General features: G+C 36.6%; 1 protein-coding gene across 2 annotated transcripts in view; it reads left to right on the forward strand.

Annotated features, from left to right (window-relative positions):
- Nucleotides 1-14214, forward strand: part of LOC148953065 (uncharacterized) — a 72988-nt gene that overhangs the window by 18560 nt on the left and 40214 nt on the right. The window lies entirely within an intron of this gene.

Below are 14214 nucleotides of genomic sequence, written 5' to 3' on the forward strand. Positions count from 1 at the left end.
AATAATTGTGACGGAGTGCTGGGTGAATATGTTTGAGGATAAAGGGTGGTATGACAAATACAATTCTCAGATAAAAAGAAAAAACTTAAATTTTACACCGAATGAAACAAAACTTTAAATGGTAAGAATTCCTGGCAAAAAGATCAATTTCTTCAATATATTATGCGTTCAATTATTAAGTATTAAACATTAATACAGTATGTCCAAAACCTAAAATAGCAGAGGAAAACCAAGTTTAAGCTTATGATTCGGCATTCTAAGCAATTCTCTTTTTTTGGAAGCTTAGTTCTAAAATCCAGAATTTGACCGAGAGTTCCGTTAAACAACTTGAAGTATAATTATTGGCTAATTTTTTCAGGATACTTCACCACGAATGATGTAAATGTAAGAATCTTATAGAGTTTGGAATACTGCATTCGAAATTATTAAATCTAAATAAAAGAAAGTGATACTATTGTGATCATATAAAGAACCGTCTATAATTAAATTGTATCGGTCTGGTTCTTATGCAAAGTAACACAGGAGACGAAGATTGACGAACAAGAGAGTAGTGAAAAATTATGGTATGTAAAGTAATGTTTGCTAGGGATAGTCACAAGGGGTCAAGCCGTAGTTGAGTGATTTTCGGGGAAATTTCGGGGATTCGGGGAAAAATAAATTCTTTCAAGGAGACGCACAGATTTTCGGGGAAATCCCCGAAAATTCGGGGATAGTGGAAGCCCTGTGGAGACTACCGTCAGTATAGCTTGTATTGTAACAACGTAATGCGACTCCGGGTATACAGCAGTGTTACCAACACCTCAAAACAAAATGTACCACAAATTGCATGAAAAATGTACCAAAGACAAAAAAAATGTACCATATCCCAAATTTTTTCCGTGTGTTACGCTTCGCGTAACACGCGGATCGTCCGTGATGCAAAGTACTATCTATGAAAATTTTGAATAAGACATTTTCAATCACTTTCTTTCTCCATTACTTTGTTTTTTCTTTCTCTACTCATGCAGTACATTATTCCTGACAGTACTTGAAGAAATTGTTCGGAGTACCATATATTACAACAGAAACATTTTACTACAGGCCAACAAAAGTCGGTGTTTTTTGGCCATTTGCGACCATTTATAAACTTAGCAAACTTTAGCAAACTTTTTCAAACTCAAAACGAGCAGAAATTAACATGAGTAGAGCTCAAAACCCATATGTCTTCCCAAGGCTAGAACATAACTTGCACTTTACTGAAAAAATATAAATATTTTTACTTTAATAACTTTAATAAATCAAATGATATTAACATTTTGATTACTAAATATCAGTATATGTATATTAAACTGACAATGCACATTCATTTGAATTTTTTTTAGTAAAGTGTAAATTATGTTCTGGCCTTGGGAAGGCATAGGGGTTTTTGGCCCTACTCATGTTAATTTCTGCTCGCTTTGAGTTTGACTAGCTTATTTACAAAAATTAAACAAGAAAAACGGGTTTTAGTTTCTATAAAGCAGTGAATAAAAAACACTTAATTAAACAAAAATACTCCGAATATTTCGGCCCCACATCCGGGAGCCTTTTTCAACGAAAAAACAAAAAAAAATTCTTACATCAACATAAAAAACATACTAAACAAACAAAATATAAAACATAAATAAATAGGAAAAGAAAACTCACATATCAAATAAACAATTCCATTCACTGGCGTATAAACAAAATCAAATGCTTATATTGATTTGAACACGCCTTCTCACAGAATATAAATGCAAATCTATCAAAAAATGAAAATATATTTATACTTAAACTAAAACAAAAAAGGTCAGCTAACCCCCGGCCCATAACCCCTAAATGAATCTCACAGGTTCATCACCCAATGTTTGAATTATAAATTGAACAGATTCGTTTGCTTGCAAGCTTAGCTGCAGTTCGTTTACTTTTCCCAGCATTTAACCCAGTCTGACCTTTGTCCGCAAGGTCATCATTCGTATCCGAACTATTATCAAAAATAGTACTGGTTGCAAATTTTACCTGCTTTTTAATTAAACTATTATAAATCGAATTGATCCTAAAATCCCCTTCATCTCTATATATTATCTTTTTTATTTCTATAATTTCCCTGAAGCTTTGTAAAAGTCCTACAGACGTATCTACTATTTTTGTTTGATCAAATAAAATACTGTGATGAGGAAAATTTTAAAGATGTTCTGTAGCAGCTGACTCAAACTTTTTTGGTGTTTTGTTTTGTTTTAGAGCGCAATCTATTGCATTCTCGTGTTGCTGTAGCCTATTTTCTAAAATCTGTTGTGTTCTTCCCACATAAAATTTACAACAAGAGCATGGAATTTTGTATACTCCCTTTTGTAAGCTTCAGGAAAATTATAGAAATAAAAAAGATAATATATGGGGGTATTAGTATCAATAGAGATGAAGGGGATTTTAGGATCAATTCGATTTATAATAGTTTAATTAAAAAGCAGGTAAAATTTGCAACCAGTACTATTTTTGATAATAGTTCGGATACGAATGATGACCTTGCGGACAAAGGTCAGACTGGGTTAAATGCTGGGAAAGGTAAACGAACTGCAGCTAAGCTTGCAAGCAAACGAATCTGTTCAATTTATAATTGAAACATATGGGTGATGAACCTGTGAGATTTATTTAGGGGTTATGGGCCGGGGGTTAGCTGACCTTTTTTGTTTTAGTTTAAATATAAATATATTTTCATTTTTTGATAGATTTCCATTTATATTCTGTGAGAAGGCGTGTTCAAATCAATATAAGCATTCGATTTTGTTTATACGCCAGTGAATGGAATTGTTTATTTAATATGTGAGTTTTCTTTTCCTATTTATTTATATTTTTTCTTTTGTTTGTTTAGTATGTTTTTTATGTTGATGTAAGAATTTTTTTAAGCGAGGTGAAACTACCTCCAATTGAAGCTTTTTACAATTCACTGACTAACAGTGAATGCACAGCCGAGGAATATGAGTTTGCCAAAAAGGTGTGGTCCAAGGGGAATTGTAAAAATGGGTGGGATTATTGTAGACTGTACTTGGCCAGTGGCGTTCTAACTCTGTTGGATATAGTCTGTAAGAATACAGACCAAATTTATTCAGAGCTCGGGTTAGATATAGGATATTATTTTTCTACACCCCATTTAGTGATGGATTTAATTTTAAAAATTAGTAGTGAGGAAATAGGCCTAATCACAGATGTAGATCAACACCTTTTTGTAGAGCGTTCAATGAGGGGAGGGTATGTTTTTCACAGGGACCGCGTCTTATCAACCGATCCGAGCGGACAAAACACCGGTGTAAAGTCAAATGCAGTGTTCTTGGACATGAACTCGTTATACCCCTCGGCAACATCCCACTACTCTTAGCCGTATGAGAAATATCAATGGTTTGAGAATCCTTGTGACTTTCCCGACATTAACATCGTCGAGGAAAATGGACCAAAAGGATGGTTCTTTTAAATTGATGGTCACATTCCGCTGGCGCTTCACGACTCCGTCAAAGATTTTGTTTTTCCCTGTATCAATCGACCAGTGACCAGGGACTCGCTGAGCCCCTACAATCGATCATTGGTTGAGGATATGGGGATGCATTGGACCCCCTCTAAACAAAAACTGATTGCTGATTTGGACCCTAAGGAAAATATCGTTGTTCACCATGTGCTTTCGCAGTGGGGGGTGAACAATAGTTTCAAGATCAACAAAATACATAGGGTTCAGCAGTTAATCAGAAACTTTGTTTGAAAACATTTATCGATGCTTTTGTCGATAAATATCCTAGGACAAACTCCAAGGTAAAGAAGGACATGTACAAGCTCATTCTACATTCAGCGTTTGGCAAAATGTGTGAAAGTGTTCGTAACAGATCTCGCTGCGATGTCGTGACTGACCCTCTAGAGTGTGCACGAATTATTGCCGATCCCAATTTTACATCATTCACGAGCATAGAGGCTAACATGGTTCTTCTACACAGGAAAAAGCGAAATGTGGTACTGAACAAGAATATAGCGGGAGGTAGTTCAGTACTAGAAATTACAAAAAAGCTCATGTTGTCGTTTTTTACAATGTGTACGAGGTGCAATGGCCCCGGGAGGGGAAGGTTCAAGTTTAATATGGGGATATAGATTCTCTGCTGTTAAAGGTAAATAGGATTTATTGGGGGATTTAGAAAAGGGGGAATCCATAAGCTCGCGGATGGATATCACCAACTGGACTCCATCATTATACCCCGAACTGGTGAAATGTCAAGCCCCCAACCAGCTATGAATGTTAAAATCAGAGACGGGGAGCGATTTGATATCCAGGGGGTGTTCCCGGGTCCCAAAGTTTATTGCATTGAAACTCATAGTGGGGATGAAAAGAAGACGTGTAAAGGGGTGCCTAAACATTTTGTAAAGATCAAATTCAATATGAGCGAATACAGAAATTATTTAGAAAGTAGCCAAGTACGAAAAGCACAACTGCTTGCAATTCTCTCTCACAGTATATAAATTACACTGTTAGAGTGGAAAAGAATGCAATGTCATGTATATCTGACAAAGTTTGTGTGCTCGAGAATGGTGTGAGTGTCCTGCCTCATGGCCGCTAAAGTATTTCAGACCGAGTTGAATGCATAGACTATCGGAATCAACTTGGTCTGGATAAATTAACCTAATCTGGACTAACCACCACCACTGACCCAACTAACCCAACCACTAACCTGTAGCAGTAACGACAACTATTGTTTTCACCTCCGCGGCCCCCGGGGGGTGGGGGAGGGCCTTCCCACGGCCGGCTCCCGGGGGGTGGGGGGTCCCGCCCGCGGCCGGCCGGCCTTCGGCCCCGTGGCCCTGGGGACCCTATTTTTAAATTCATAATGTTCAACTGTGCTAGTTCATGTTCCAAGTGTTTTCTGTTGTTGTATAGAAAAGTGTTGTTGTACAGAAAAGTGTTTAAAGACAATAAGTGCTGTTGATGGACAAAAGTGTTGTACAGAAAAGTGTTATTGCTATTGATGGACAAAAGTGTTTTACAGAAAAGTGTTATTCATGTTGATGGACAAAAGTGTTTACTTATAAAGTGTTATCGATGTTCATGTTGAACAAATAGAGTTTTCATGTTGAGCATGAAATTTTGTCAGGTTCTTGTTAAACAAGTGTTATCATTGTTCATGTTGAACAAATATTTGTTTTCATATTGTCGTAATAAATGTTGCCATGAAATATTGTTTTTTTTGTTGTTCTTGAATAGATAGATCTATGGGAAAATTACTACTTATTCATTGGACACTTATGATTTACAGTTAGTTGTAGTCCGACTGTTGTCAACAGCATGTATCAATTTAAAACACCCTTCAGATCGTTTCTGTGTGGTACCTCCATGGCGGGGAAAACAACACTTTTAGCTAAAATAATTCAAAATTGCGAAAAAATGTTTTTGGAAAAACCGAAAAAAATCCACTATTGCTATAGTATTTGGCAGGAGTCCTATGATAAAATAAAAGCTATTGCCACAACCATACCAATACAATTCATACGAGGAATTGATGTTTTCAATAGTATTGAACCGAACTCCTGGCTAATTATTGATGATTTGGCTTAATCAATTGAACAATTCTCAAAGGAAATGCTGCAACTGTTCACTGTCCGATCTCATAATGAACACATTTCCATAACCCTGGTTCTACACAGTCTGTTTCATCAGAACGAATTTATGTAAGCCCTTGCTTTGAATTGCACTATCTATACTATCTATCAAGTTGTGCGTGATTATATCGCACGCAAAAAACTCAATAAAAAGATATACCCCGGCGCCCCCAAACTTATGTTATCAGCGTACACTCAGGCGACTAGCAAGCCCTATGGGTACATTTTGCTGGATCTTAATCAGAGCACGCCCGAGGATATACGTGTAGTCACCGACATTTTGGACAATGAAATTACCGTATATCTTCCGGTGAACAGTAGAAAAGACTATTAGTTGCCATTATCACACTGAAGAAACTGCATGAACAACGGCATTTATTTTCCGTTTTAATCACTTCAAAACCCTTGCTTAGGAAGGCTATGCTCAAACACGGTGTTGAAAATGATTTCATTAATCTAATATCTGAACTATGTTTAAACTTAACTGAGGGCAATGTTCAACTGCCAGAAGGTGTTAGACAACAGACAAAGCAACATCGTTCCACTGTACGTGCCTTGGCTTGTAAAAACAAGGGAAACAAATTTAAAAGAAAACAGCTCCTTCAAGCAGGTGGTAGCTTTTTCACACTTTTACTGCCAATAATTGCAGGACATGTAAACAGTTTTCTCTAGAGAATGGCACAACCCTATAAATTGACACCATTTCAACTTGTCATCTCGCCCGTCGAACATATTGAAAACAATCTAAGCAAATTCATTAATGATGAGACTATTGCCAATGACAAAAACTGCTTCTACTTCAAGATGCATTGCGACGTATGGACAAACATAAACCTTATAGTGAGAGACGCGCCGCCGATTCCTCTAAACAGGAAACATCTCTTCAAAATTCTGTACAATCAAAGGAGAAGGACTTGAATTCAATTGTAATGAAAATTGGAAACCTATTGCCAGTGACATATCGAGAACAGAGTAAAAGAATATTAGCATATCTCATGTTGGAAACTGGTGATCAAGTTAAGGTCGATAGCACAGGAAAACGAATTATAATTCGGGGAAAAAGTTATAATCTAGTTGATTTAATTTGTGATATGGTGACGAATTGTAAAGGACTCTTATCCTTTGACGATAATCTATACACCTTTCTAAGTGTATCAAACTTTCCCGAAAGTCTTATTGGCAATAAGCAAATTCTTAAGAAACTAAGAGAATATAGACCTCTAACAGCGCCAACACTATTTAAAAAAGAAGAAGAAGATTTATTATTCGAAAATACTAACACCACTGACTTTACAACACTTGTGGTTGCTGGTCAAAAGTAAAGACTAATAAATCCACTCTCCAGTGAGCAAAAAGGGAGTGAGCATTACACTGTGTGTTTGCGTTCAAAATGAATGAAGTTCTGAAAGGTGTCTATGAAAATATTGGTGAAGCGGGAAGTTTAAATTCTCCCAAAACGCTTTCTAGAGTTGTCTCCGGTACCACATTGAAAAATGCAAAAGAGTATCTAGAGAATTAACCAAGTTACACACTACATTGGAATCACATGCTTCGTGGCAAACAATATCGACAAACCAAAGCCTTTTCCCTCTGCATATAATGCAAATGGATCTTTTAACTGTAAACGCACTTCAACGGCGTCACAATGCACCCTATAAATATATGCTGGTGGCAATCAGTGTCTTTAGTCGTTATGCCTAAGCAATTCCACTGGGATCGAATAGAGGTGTTGAATTTGCTCGGGCCATTAAAAGTATTCTTGAACAGGATTCATATAGAAAAATTCAATCGGATCGTGGCAGTGAATTTGTTAATCCTCATGCGCAAAAGGTTCTATTGAAATATAATACAACACTTTATCATAGTCACAGCCCGATAAAGGCTGCATTGGCCGAACGATTATTAAGAACGATTCTTCTATTAATTTCAGGATATTGTACATTGAAAAATACATCGGCTTTTATTCATGATTTAGATAAAATCATGCAGATATACAACCATCGACCACATCGATCTCTATCCAACTCTAGCCCTCGGGATGTTCATTACAATGAAAATACATTTGATGTTTTTCTAAAGCAATACTTCAATTACAATGAGAAGAAAAAGAAGAAGAAATTTAATGTTGGTGATACTGTTCAAATTAATAGAACCACCAATATTTTTGAAAAAGGGAATTATTTATGGAGCACTGAACTTTTTAGAGTGTCCAAAATCCTGGACACCGAGCCCACGACATATCGACTGCGAGATACCAAAGATGATGAGATTCTCGGCGGTTTTTATGAATATGAACTGCAAAAAGTTAGAAACACTAGCGAAATTTATCAAATTGAAAATATATTAAAGATTCGTACTCGCAGGGGCAAGAGACAGTTGCTTGTTCGCTAGCTAGGATACAACTCGGATTTTTATTCTTGGGTCGGTGCTGAAGATATTGACAATGCCCAATTATTTCTTTGTGACTTTTATGTCCATTGTTTCCGATCCTCTCTACAACAACTTGAACAGAACAGGTGATTTTTGAACGAAATTCTCCCCCACCTTCAAATTCAACGGAAAGTATGAAGTGGCTCTTGTCGACTGTATTCTCAAAAATACCTATGACATCCTGAGAAAGGATCGTAAATATGATATAAAAATTAGACCCTATGATTGGTCGCCACCACCAGGTGATCAAGAACAAATTCAAAAAATCAATTGGATGGATTATCCATATATTGAATTACCCTACGGGGAACTCACCTGTATGAACGATTTATGTCGTTCTATTAATAAAAGAATTTCCGCTCGTAAAAAAGGAGCTTTTCATTTCAATTATTCAAAGCAGGAGGGCAATATTTGCATTAGTTCACCTTTTGCCTGTGAAAAGGTTATTTTCAATGATAAACTAAAGGATGTTCTTGGCTTTAAGCTCAATATAATCAATGGTAAAAGTGCCGGAAACACTAATTTCATTTTTTCTCACTATCCACCAGCCTTCTCCCCAGACACATGTATATTTTTCTGCGCTTCATTCCTGGAAACATCGAAAGTTGGTAATTTAAATGTTCCCCTCCTACGAGTTCTTGAACAAAAAACCAATCAAGAGCATATTCACCACTACAATATAAAGCATCTTCATTATATTTCCGTAAACACTTCCTATTTGGAACTCTGTCAGTTAACATTAAGAAACGATTTGGGGGATCCCATAGCAATTTCAAAAGGTTTGGCTGTGATTACATGCCATTTTCGTCCCATCGTTCAAAAGCAAGATGTCTAATAAAAAAGTGGTATTCACTTGTCCTGATATTGACTGCTATTTTAATACTCTTGGCACAAGACAACAGGGCAATGGAATTGACTATTACAAAGGTCGCTCATCAATGTCTGGCTATGGTCTTAGCAGTTGGTTTGCTAAGCTGTTTCGCTCTTCACTACCACTGGCTAGAAAATATCTTGTACCGGCTGCGACAGATTTTGCATCCTCTACACTATACGATTGGAGCTCTGGCAAGAATTTTAGAAAAAGTGCTACGAAAAATCTTAGGTCCAGTGCGTGAACCCTTGGCGAGAAATTAAAACAGAATGGTAAAGGTTTAAAAAGGTCAAGAAACACTGCATCACTCATCCGTTCTACCGAGGGTGGAAACAAAAGACATCATCCCTTTTGTCAAAGAAAAGAAGGAAAAAGCTGACACGTGACACAACCAGAATGTTCAGTACGAAAATTGTTAGGTTAAAACTCAATTGTTTCCCATATGATATCGTACCTGCCGCATAAGGACTCTCAACATTTATTAACCACCTCTTTGAATCTATTCAATGCTGAAAATATTGATGTCAGTGTCAAGCATGGATACTATGAACAATTCTATCCACTACAACCCCTCTCCAATAATATCCACTTTCAAATTTATTCCAATGAAGACTACTTTATGGACATGTCGTCGACATTTATAGATTTACAAATGAAAGTCAGGAAATCCGATAAGACAATGCCAGTTCGTGCTGTTGGAATATCCTACGAAAATTGTATACTACATAATTTATTTCGTCACATTAGTGTCTACATCAATGGCACGCTGGTTAGCACAAGCAACAATCTCTCAAACTATACAAGCTATATACAACTTATTTTGATGAAACCCTAGTCCTACAAGAACTTAAGAGGCGCATCCAGCGGATATGAATATACTACTAATACCGAGTGTACGGATTGGCTTAAAAATGCTAAAACAAGTGAATTAAACCTAGTTCGAAATATATATCATGAAATATTTAATATACCCCAATTGTTGCCATCCAATGTTAAAGTGGATATAAAATTGACGCTTGCACCATCCAATTTCATATTGAGAAAATAACTTGCTGCCAATCCCGATGTAAGTCTCTCCCTCACCTCAGCAATACTTCATGTACGCAAACAACAGGTCATGAGTTCTGTTGCTTTGGTCGTGGACAAACTGATAGCCAATGGAAATAATATTAAACTACTTATTCGTCATACGATCATCAATCAACGTCATACTGCAATAGGGTCTGGCGCCTTTATCGATTTATCCTTTATCAATGGCGAAATCCCCTCGAAAATTGCATTGGCATTTGTGAAAAGCGCCAGTGTAATAGGATCATGGACTGAATGCCCACATAAATTCGAGATGTTTGGACTTTCATCTCTTGTGTGCAAAGTAAATGGCATCCCACTCTACAATCTATCCTTTGATAAATCCTATAGAACATTGTATGAGTTGACCATGCAAACCCTAGATCATGATTCGCAACTATTTGAAAATGGTATAACCGAAGAAATGTTTGCTAAAACACATAGTCTCATTGTATTGGATTTTTCTGGCACACAGGATATGAGTATAGTACGTACGGGGACTATGAGTTTTGAGTGTACATTTGCCGACCCATTGGCTGAGAGTATTGCACTAATCTCACTAAATCAATATGAAACCTATTGGGAAATCACTCCCGAAGGCAGTGTTCTACTAGACTTGGCGCCATGAACACCAGTCAAATAATCAATGTATTTCATATGGACCCCTACATGTCCCATTAGAAATCCTATTCTATACCCTCAGACTATCTTAGAAGAATTAAAAGTGTGAATAATACCTTGATAATTGTTAATAGCAGTCAGTTGACTGCGCTGACGGGTCATTGGCTGTGCATCTATCAAATGATGAAAACGATTGAATTTTTTGATCCTCCTGACCTACCCTATACATTCTAAACACCTCATATCAGCAGCTATATTGAGAGCAGTGGTAAAACTATTATTCAAAATCAAAAGAGGGTGCAGGATCTAACGACTAAAAGCTGTGGCTTCCATGCACTACTATATTTTGTGTTCCGATGTCGTGGCTATACTTACAAGCAGTTTCTCCATATTTATGGTGACAATCCACGTCTGAACGACTTTCTAGTGGAAAATATCCTCTCGGACCTATACAGTATTGATTTCAGTGCCCTAAGAGTAAAGTGCTTAAAAAATGTTTGTGAATTTGTTTATTAATAAAATGTATATATATATATATATATACTACAATGTCTTTAAATCTTCACTTTTAGATTTCTTCATCGGTGTATAGGCAAGTGTCGTGAACCACTAATGCTGGTAAATCATTTGGATTCACTGTATATTGATCTTGATTGACTGCAAAGTCAGGGTCACATTTTCTGCAGTACAATGTAACTTCACTCTTGTCATATCTCTTTGTTTAGTCAATGATACTATTTGCATTCATATTATGAAATTCACGAGTTTCAATCTGTCTATTTGAAGCAATATCACATACAGTGTTTTCAAGTGGTGAATCACATTCGGTAACTGCCAAATAAAAATCATTTGGTTTATAGTCATAGTAGGCAGTGTCGTCACAGCGATGACGTAGAAACCCGATTGTCTTGTTACCCCAACAGTTGAATCGTAGACCAGATTCCTCTTCCCAGAAAAATTTAAATCTGCGACGTTACCAATCTCGTAGAAATAAACTAGAAGCATGTTTAGGACTCTTTCCAATCAGATCGGGGTAAGTTTTCTCCCACTGATCACATTTTTCATAGTGGCAATTGGAGCACAGGTGCCCTTTAGGGTCAGAGTCACACACCTCTTAAAGACTTGAATTACATCCTTTATTTTGTACTGCATAGCCTCCATGTAATTTAGAAGGATTACATAATTTACACTTTTCACTATAGTCATCAATAATTGTACAAGTCTCACATTGAGTCCAACTGCCAAGAGTGTACAAGCACAATGGACATATATAGAACATTTTTTGGTTTCCAATGTCAACTCTCTCACAGCTAAAACGAAACTGATCATCCTCGCTCGATAAATTCAAGTGGAGGAAAGGGGAGAGGAGTAACTCTGTAACGTTACCTCTTTCGAATGACGGAGGAGCCATCTACATTGAATCCATTGGCAATGATTTCAAAAGTATATCCACAATATGATTCTGCTTTGTTCCAATTAATATATCAATAAATTGAGTATAAGCATTTGAATCACATTTTAAAAGTTTCATACAATAGTCCCATGGGGGAGAATCAGTTTTCATTATATTGTCAAGTGGTCCCTGAGAGAATATACTGCGTTGAAGAGATAACTCGAGAAAATCATCATCCAAAATCAAATGTTTTTCCATAAACACTAGATTTGATGTAATTCTCTCTTTCTCAAATTTATTCATTTTTCGGTCCTTTCACTCTGATTGCTGACTCTAGACTGACCCTGATTCGTTAGCCCTAGCCAGAAAAGAAAGGGAACATTTTCGATTTCGAAACAATTTTATTGGATAGTTACAACAACATCAATAATACTATGCATGTACAGTTAAATTGAGAGTTTATTGTCTTCGATATGTGTCAATAATGCACTTAAAGAACATTGAAGTCTATTCACAAGTGCTATACCAACTTGTGAGGCGAAACATAATTGATCTTAGATTTTAAATTTGATTAAGGATATCATATGTCTCGCATTTACTCCATTCCATTTCAGACAAATCCACGATCCTTTTATAATTTCCACCGCAATGTTTAGTGCTCTTGTACTATTATCATCAACTCCACTATCAACTTCTAATAGGGTAAACATTCCATTCGCCATCAAAACAAATATATATCCAAATGAGTAAAGTCGAAACTGTTCTTCTCCCTCTTTTGAATTCTATTCAGAGACTAATAAAACTATAGCAAAAACCCTTTCTTTATATTCACTTCACCGCTACTATATAAGCAAGCCCTCTGATTGGCTGAGAAGGAAACATGTGATCTAATTGTTTCCTGGAAACTCATAACATTTGCATCGGAAACATACAACAAATATTATTTCTGGATCATAACATTCGCTGAGAGCGTGCACTTACAACAACAACAACAACATTGACCTTGACATTTGCCTCGGAAACAACAACAAATACTATTTGTGGATCATAACATTCGCTGAGAGCGTGCCAAAAACACACCTGGAGAAAGAGACCATGGAGAAAGAGGTCATTGACCCCATTAACCACGTGTTCTCCCTAGGGAGGCTATGCCCATATTTGGTGTTAAAAAAAGTTGTAGGTGGCAGCAGGGGTGAGGGATCGGAGCTTTAGGGTCATCTCTACTTATATAGTAATTATGAGGTAACCCAACGAAAGGAAAGCATAGTAGAAACAAGCAATTAAAAAAATGTATGTTCCGAAGGGGTATTTTCCGCACGGGGGTGGGTATTTTTCACAGGGGATATTTTCCGCTGGGGTATTTTCCGTGGGGAGTATTTTCAGCAGGGGAGCATTTTCTGCGGGGTGTATTTTTCTGAGGAAGGGGGGGATTTTCCGTTTTACCGGGGGAGGATTTTTTTTGGGGGGGCGGGGGTAAACACCTAAGTCCTTAGAAGCAGCATGAAAAACCAACAATGTCTCAATTGTCGTCAAAATTCACTTTTAAATTTTAGTTTAAATTTACTTGTTTAGTTTAGTTCTTGTTTGTTTTAAGTTTTAATATTACCCCGTACTTATAGGTTGAATTTGTCTATTTAATTTACATTTCTAGAAACCACAAACAATATTTGTTTTTATTTTTAAATATTATTAATGAATTTCTGAGTTTAATGACTTAATAAAAAATTGCTACTGGTATTTACAGTTCACATGTGTTCACTATTTTTCTTTCTTTTTTTCAGCTATAGTGTTTTCAGCTATGGCTTCCAATCCTGGGCTCTGGCTCTAAAACCTATTTTGTAAAATGCTTGATTTACTACGCAGATACAAGCCCTACTTGAGCCTGAAAACCAAGCTAAAACCAATTTTGGCTCCCAAATTTTCGCACCGAAATTCCATTTTGTTTTTTTCCCGAAAATCCCCGAATCTTGAAGACTTGTCCCAAAAACTCCCCGAATTTTTAAGACTTGTCCCCGAATTTCAATTTTCGAGAGTGGAAGCCCTGAGTCTCCAAGCTGAAATGGAAAGTTTCGTTTGGTATACATAATCTTAGCGCACTCTATGTTGTTCATGCCTTTGCTTATGTCAGACTTAAGCCTGCTCGTTCAGACGATTTTTGATACTTTTATAATACTGTCGTATTTTTGTATTGGTGCTGTATTGGTTT

This window comes from Artemia sp. Qi Xiang Cuo, chromosome 4 (genome assembly GCF_049724085.1).
Source record: "Artemia sp. Qi Xiang Cuo chromosome 4, ASM4972408v1, whole genome shotgun sequence".
Taxonomy (NCBI): Eukaryota; Metazoa; Arthropoda; class Branchiopoda; order Anostraca; family Artemiidae; genus Artemia; species Artemia sp. Qi Xiang Cuo.